Source organism: Belonocnema kinseyi, chromosome 7 (assembly GCF_010883055.1).
Source record: "Belonocnema kinseyi isolate 2016_QV_RU_SX_M_011 chromosome 7, B_treatae_v1, whole genome shotgun sequence".
Taxonomy (NCBI): Eukaryota; Metazoa; Arthropoda; class Insecta; order Hymenoptera; family Cynipidae; genus Belonocnema; species Belonocnema kinseyi.
Genome location: NC_046663.1, coordinates 85,063,033 through 85,071,672, shown reverse-complemented (window position 1 = coordinate 85,071,672; position 8,640 = coordinate 85,063,033).

Below are 8,640 nucleotides of genomic sequence, written 5' to 3'. Positions count from 1 at the left end.
GCATATGCAGATGAAATAGTGCTGCTAGCACTATGAGTTGGTTCAAAAGAATGGCATGGAGAAAGAGAAGGCAGAAGGAGAGGAGAGAATAAGAGAATCAAGGTTTAACGGGAACTATATGTGGATTATGCCAAGGGAGAGAGCGCAATATTTGTGTGAAAAGGGAGAGCAAGGAAATCAGGAACTCATAGCGAGAATGAGATGCGGTTGCATGGAGAATTATAGTAGGTTCTGGCTGTCTAGAGAGAAGAAAATGTGTGAATTGTGCGGGAAGGGGGATGCAAAAGTTGAGCATTGGTTAGAGGAATGTGAAGACGTGGAAAGGAGTGGAACAAGCATGGAGATATTGTTGCATGGAAGGGGGACAAAAGGGCAGTAACAAGGGTGAAGGGGGTGTTGGGTAAGATGGAGAAGAAGAGAACGAAGGAGGAAGAGGAATGGAGAAGGAAAGATTGTAAATAGGACTGTAAGCAAGTCAATTTTTTAAGACCAGCAGGCCGAGATGTACTCGACGAGAAAGGTCTGCAACCACCAAGAGTTACTCACCTCACTATAGGGAAAGATAAAAACTAACATTTTCCCCCAGTGCTCGTGATCTGTGAAAGAAGTGTAAACATGAAGAGAGTGCAGAAGATTAGATCTATTGCCTTTGTAAGAATCCGTTTGAAATATTACTAAAATCCCAGAAAAGTAAACCAGTGCTACAACTGCCAAGGATTTGGTAATGGCACAGCTAGCTGCCATAGCCCTATGAAGTGTGTGAAGTGCCCCGGAAACCATATGGTTGAGGACTGCCAGAGGAAGCGTGAAGAAGAACCCAAGTGCGCAAACTACACAAACAACCATATGGCAAACTACTCGAAATGCCCAACCTACTTGAAGAAAGTTAAGCGAATTGAGGAAGTAAGACTGCAACAAACAGCCAAAGATGCTCCAAAGAATAATATGAACCCATCACATCCAGTACCGATTAATGACATCAACTACCTAAACCTACAACACATCAAGAATATAGTTACAGGAAATCCAACTCAAGGATCATGTAAGACCACACGAGGCCGACTTTCTATTAAGCGGTCCCTTCGGCTACTTAATGAAACTACGCAGTGGGCACAAAATTTGGCAACGTCTTTAAGACATCGTTGCGACATCTTTATGACAACTTTACGGTAACTTTACGACATCCTATGTCAATGTTCTTAAGGCGTCTTTACGATATCGTAAATAAGTCGTATGATCCGACCATATCTTTACGATATCGCAAAGACACCGAACCGACATGGACATAGGAAGTCATAAAGTTGTCGTAAAGATGTCCTAACAATGTCGTAAAGAAGTCGCCAAATTTTGTACCCACTGGGTCTATGACTTCACAAACGACAATCTATTCTCAGTTATTACTCCAGGCAGTCCCACGCTTTGCCCATACACACGACCAGCAAGCCCAAGTATAGTAGATTTTGCTATTGTCAAAAATCGCACGGTACGAACGAATTTTGAAGTACTAGACGAACTAGACTCTGACCATTTACCCATACTATTCAGACCAAACACGATCAATGCCGTTTGATCAATGATCCTATACGTCAGGTTTTCAAGTTATCCTAAGCTAAAAGTGCAAAAACCGCGTTTTTAGCTGTTTTTGAGGTTATGTAATCGTAAAAGAAAATTGTCTACCACAAAAGCTAATATGGAATTTGAAAGTACTAATCTTCCTCTTTAAATCCTACGGGGATTTATTAGGATATCTTTATTTTTCACCAAAATATAGTAATTTGATATTTTTTATTTTACCGTTTTAACCCATTAACATTGAGGTGTTCAGATTTAAGCAAAACATTCTCTATTGCCGACGGTACGATATTTTTCCTTCAAAATATTATCTTAGGGGTTGCAGGAAGCCGCATCCTAGGGGTAGAAAACATCGTTATCAAACCGCAAGCACGCTCACCCAGATGACCCTGGGAACAGTTGTTTAGTTGCATATTTTTCTTGAAATAATTAAATTCCACTCCACAAGTGGGCTCACCCACCTAGCTCCTAATCCACCTCTCCCCCAGAAACCACCCCTACCATACCTATCCGCTTACCTATCTAACCGCTCATATTCCCATCTGCCTACCTACCTACCTACCTACCTACCTACCTACCTACCTACTTACCTACTTACCTACCTACCTACCTACAAGCTTACCTGGAAAGCGGCTTCCATAAAAAAGAAAATATACGGGTTCCATATTTTTTATTGTTTTATCAATGTGCAATGTTTGGTTCCAAACGACACTACGCTTTTTTGTTAGTATTTTGTGCGGGATCCTTCGTTAATTTTAAAGCCCCAAATTGTGGCCGCCATATTGGATCTTTTAGTGGTTAAAAAAATAAAACTGACACTGGTAGTAGAAAGGGCACCCTCGAAAACCCTTATATAATGTTTTCAAGAAAAAATATCATACCATCAGCAATATACACTTTATTGTATAAATCTGAACACCTCAGCGTTAATGGGTTAAAACGCCAAAATTTCAAATTTCTATACCCGGTAAGAAGACTTGCATCAAAAAGTATTAAAAAATGGCATGCATCCAGTGATAACGTGAGAAATATTGAATACTTCTGGATCCCGTGTTTGTCCTCCCGCTTTAAAATCTTCGCAGTAGCTGAAGTTATCTCTTAAATTGAATCCTTTTCTGAACCTAGCGCCGACAATATTTCTCTGAATACCACAAAGCAACCACGAAATAGAAAAATTTTAATCCCTTTTAATTTAGCCAATTTCGCTATTTTTATTTACTGTTTTTCGAATAATAATGAGGTAAACAGCTTTTTAAAACATGGCATCGTTCATTTTACGATGTCAGGATTAATTTCCACACACATGGTTCTGGTGAAAAATAATTTGCTGAATTTTTTATCATGATTTTATATTCTTGTAATTGATAATATTTGAACAAAACAAAAATGTTACGATAAAGAGGTGTATGCTTGTATACAATCCTACCAGATTTTGCAAACTTCTTACTTTTAGAGCGCGTTTTAATGCTTCAAACGAAAATTGTGTTCTTAATTTATCAGAGGTTACGTCTGACAGCTCCGATCGGTTATAAAAGGGATTGGGATCATATTATTTTCGCCGCCTAATGAGGATTAAAAAACGAAGGACAGAAACGGCATTCTTAGGGATTCGAAATTTTTGTATACCTTTTAATGCAAGGCTTATTACCGGGTAGTTTGGTGAAAAATAAAGATTTCCTAACAAATCCAGGTAGGTTTGAAAGGGAAAGATTAGTACTTTCAAATTCCAGATTAGCTTTTGTGGTGGACATTTTTCTTGTCCAGTTACATAACCTCAAAAACAGCTAAAAACGGGGGTTTTGCACTTTTGGTTAGGGTATTTCGAAAACCTGACGTATGGGAGCAATTTTGGGCTCTGATTCGGATTCAGCGCATCAAAATCCTTCGGAAATGTTTGGTCTGCGTTTGGCTTTTGACTTTTATTAAGTTTTGTCGGCCTGTGTTTTAGTTGATAATATTACTTACTATTAAGCCAAAAAAATCTGTCAAATACTTCGGATTACACCTACTATCGGCGAGAAAATTCGAGTCCTCTGGCTTTGACGTTGAATAAGTATGTGAAGAAAAAATGGTAGGTTAATGAAAAAGGTGTCGTTTTTAAGGTGCAAATGTTGTACGTTAATGAGCCGAAAAGTATTATTCCAAAAAATTATTTGTAGCTTACAGATCTGAAATATAAATAATTGTTCGTTTTTTGTGAATAAATATGCGAGCGAACTATCTTCAGTTCTAATGAAGATAGTACGGTCGCATATTTATTCACAAAAAACGAACAATTATTTATATTTTGCAAATTTTTCGACGGCAATCTGTTCAGAAATGTTTAATGTACCACCATGAATGTTTTTCAGATTTTTCCTATTATTTTTTCAATGCTTCAAAGTTCACTGTTTTTAAAAGCTATCAAATTTCCTCACTTTTCATCGTATTTTCAGATATGCAAGCTATAAATAATTTTTTGGAATATTACCTTTCGGCTCATTAACGTACAATATTTGCACCTTTAAAATAATACATACCTCGTTCATTAACCTACCATTTTTTCTTCACATACTTATTCAACGTCAAAGCCAGAGGACTCGAATTTTCTCGCCGATAGTAGATACGATATTGTCACCGGCGACGATTTTTATGGTATAGTTATTTTCATGGTATTTTATCGGCCCATATGCACTCTTAGGGGGTAAAATAAACCCCCAAAGTTTACACCAAGAAATCGCTTTTGTTAATAACTCGCAAACGAATAAAGATATCGAAATAAAACCAACGCCGAAATATTTGGAATAAAAAAGTCTACAAAACTGCCTCATTTTCAATTGTTAGGGTTGAAACCCCTATTTTTGAAAATTAAAAATCGTATATTTTTAAACCTACTTTCGGTTTAAAAAATCTTAGTTTGTGTTATATTAGCTTAAAAAATAATATATTTTGTAGTATTTTAAGAAATAAGGAAAAAGTATTTTATCAGCTGATATTAACTTTTAGGGGGCAAAATCTACCTATAAAATTTACTCCCGAAAATCATTTCTTCCGTAGTGTTCAAACGAAGAAACATATCGAAATAAAACCAACGCCAAAACATTTGGAATAAAAAGTCTATAAAACTACCTTATTTTCATTTTTAAGGATTGCAACATCTATTTAAAAAAAATTGTATCTCATTTTTTAAAGCTATTTTCTATTAAAAAAAAATAACTATATTTATATTTGCTTCAAAAGTACTCTGAATAAATGTAAAATGCTAAATTAGCCGTATTTCGCGATTTAAAAAAAATATATACTTACAATTAGCTTTTTTCCATCTTGGGCTAGACATCCCAAATTTGGGGACGACTAGCCCGAAATCAAGATAAATGTTAGTCATCCCGAAATTCGGGACAACTAGCCTATTTTCACCATTTGGCCAATCGTCCTGAAAAAATGCTAATAGTGCAAATATGGTTTAAAAAATAAAGTAATCTTCAGTCCTCGAACGTCGCACTATTTTTCAGTCTTTTCATCTTTAAAATTCTATTTTAATATGATAGAAAACACTAATTCCTGTTAATCAATTTATATAGTAACTATCATCACCCGTTTATCGCATGACTCGTCTATTGCCAGATTCGGAACCCGTTTATCGCGTGATACCTTACCCCCACTCTTTACTTTCACATTTCTCGGTAAACCAATAGCTGAGATGGCGGGACTGGATTGATTTTGAACTGAAGATTGCAGTACGTGTTTCAACGTTATCTAGCATGCACGCGTGGAAACAATTGCAAGCTCACATCGCTAGTGAGCGGACCAATCAGCTGTTCTCACTGAAAGGCAGCCTGCCTTCCAATGAAGTGGTGGGAGCCAGTGAAATTTCTCCTTATTCTGCGATAAACGGGAGCCATTCATTTCAGAAGCCTTGCAATAAACGGGTCTTTACTGTAATTAGGTTATGTTCAGCGGGAACCTATTAAGAACAGACTTACCACCAACTTATTTCAAACTGTATTATTTATATTCCGAAATATTCAAAATATATCAAAGCATTGAAAAAGAGTATGTGTGTAACTTCAATAATCACTTTGTCTAGTCAAAGAGATGCCTTCCTGCCCCCATAATGCATTGCAGAAGGATTAGGGTGTGACCTTAAATTATTTCTGTGACCAGTCACAGGGGTGCGTTCCCGTCCCCACGAAGCGTTGGAAAAGGGGCAGGGGTTTGATCTTACATTATTTCGGTGTCCAGTCACAGAAGTGCGTTCCCGCCCCCCACGAGGCGTTGGGAAAGGGACAGGGGTGTGATCTTACATTATTTTTGTGACCCGTCACAGACGCCCCCCCCCCACAAGAAGCGTTGGAAAATGGGCAGGGGTTTGATTTTATATTATTTCTGTGAGTAGCCACCGGGGTGCCTTCCCGCCCCCACTATGTGTTCGAAAAAGGGCTGGGGTGTGATCTTACATTATTTCTGTGACCAGTCACAGGGGTGCTTTCCGCCTCTCACGAGGCGTTGGAAAAGGGTCAGGGGTTTGATCTTACATTATTTCTGTGGCCAGTCACCACGGTGCCTTCCGCCCCCCACGAGGCGCTGAAAAAGGTGCAGGGCTTGTGATCTTACATCATTTCTGTGACCAGTCACAGGGGTGTCTTTCCGCCTCCATGAGGTGCTGGAATAGGGACAAGAGTGTGAACTTACATTATTTCTGGGACCAGTCACAGCCCTGCTGGAAGTAAATGGATAGAGTATCTATGCGTTTGAATCATTTTCTATCCTTAAGATTGAAATGGAAAGAACCGATGTATCCATCTTGATCCCAGGTCTATCCCTTCGATCGTTTTCTATCTTTCATCCAATCTACAATCACCTCTATTCTTTTGAATCCCAAATTCATATCCATGTCCATCCGACACTTATCCACATGTATCATTTTCTTTCTACTCCCAAACCCTATTCTAGTGTTTCTTTCCAAATGAATCCTTCACTTATCCACGCCTATCCTTTTCTATCTGTTAGGCAATCCAAAATCTTGTCTTTTTTTCAATCCCTAGCTTCTCTCAGTCGTTCTATCTAAATAAATCAACAGCTTACCCACCTCTATACTTTTCTATCCGTTAGGCAATCTGAGATTTCGTCTAACTTTTTTAATCCCTATTTTCCTATCCAAGTGAATCCATTTCTATCTTTCCTTAAATTTAAGATAGCCCTATTTTCGTGAATCTCAGTCCTTATATCTAAATGAATCCACAGCTTATCCACCTCTATTTTTTTCTATCCGTTGGGCACTTTTAAATTTTATTTATCTTTTTTAATCCCTATTTTCCTGTCCAGGTGAATCCATTTCTAACTTTTTTTTAAATATGAGATAGCCCTATCCACACTCGCAATAAACTCTGCCGTACACAACAAAAAACTAAAAGTTTTATCCTTAAGAACATTATTAACCACCTTCGCAAAACTATAGCAATTAAAGTTCAAGAACACAGATGCAAAAACTGGAATAAAGAAGTTGGTAAACTTCAAATTAAAGGAAACTCTATTTATCGTATAACTAAAGCCCTAACAAACCCGCGATCTAATATCCCCCCTCTCAAAAATCCAGATCAAACGTTTGGGCTCTCTCCCTCCGATAAAGCAAATTTCCTAGCGGCAAATTATGAAAGTAACTTCGCTCCAGATACCAAACCATCAGACCCTCAGCACATTGCGGAATGTGAACAAATTGTCTTCGATTTTCTTAGAATCCCAAGCCACGATAATTTCAAGAAAATAACCCAAAATTAATTAAAAAAACAAATTAAAACTAATTAAAATAACAAAGCTCCCGGTCCTGATTCAATTTCAAACTTAGCCCTCAAAAAACTTCCGATCTCTTGTCTCACCCTCCTCGCTAATAACTTCAGTGCTTGTATTCAACTAAGCAATTCAAAAATTCAACAGCATTCTTAAACCACAACAATACGGTTTTAGAAAAGGTCACTCTACGCAGCACATGATGCTCAAACTTACCGAAGCCATTAGCTTAAATTTCAATCGAAGAAAGCACATTGGAGCTGTTTTCCTCGATGTAGAAAAAGCTTTTGATAGTGTCTGGCATGTGGGACTGTTCAGAAAATTAATAAATTACAATTTTGCAAGAAGACTCATCCTCTTTATAAACTCTTATCTTTCGACATTTGTGAACAACAAAGACTGAAAAAGATAGGCCCATGGGACCACAAGGGATAGAGTCAGGGATACAAAGATATATTTAATATATAAATATATATAATATAATATAAATAAAATATAAATAAAGTATATAAATAATATAGATAAAATAAAATATATATAAAGAGACAGCGCATTGGGCAGGATTGAATATCTCTATCTTTTTCTATCCATACGTTTCGATCTGTTTGAATCTTTTTACTTCCAGCAGGGATCTCAAAAACCCGCACCAAACGTTCACGCTTTCTCTTACCGACAAAGCAAACCTTCTAGCAGTAAATTATGAAAGTAACTACGCTCCACATGAGGAGCCACCTGACCCGCAACACATTGCTGAATGCGACAAAATTGTTTCCGACATTCTCAAAATCCCAAGCACGGATAATTTCAAGAAAATAACCTAGAAGGAATTATCCAAACAATTGAAAAATACTAAAAATAAGAAAGTACGCGGCCCTGATTCAATTTCAAATTTTTTCCGCAAAAAGCTTTCTATCTCGTACCTAACTCTCCTTGCCACTAATCTTCAATGCTTGCATCCAGCTAAGCTACTTCCCTAACTCATGGAAGACAGCTCACGTTCTAGTTTTTCAGAAAAAAAGGTAAGGATCCATATCATCCTACCAGCTACAGGCCCATTAGTCTTCTTAATACAATGACCAACATATTTGAAAAAATAATTCTCACTCGCGTAAACTATGACCCAGACTCTGGGTCATAGTTTACGCGAGTGAAATGTTAACCGATTTTCATAAACTTTTTTTTTCATTTTCTTAAAATTGCATCAGGCAAATGATTCAGATAATTAGAATTGAATTGAGTCATGTCTTTAGGATTTTCGTTATTGAAACAGCCTTAAATCGCATGACAATGAAAGGGTCCTCA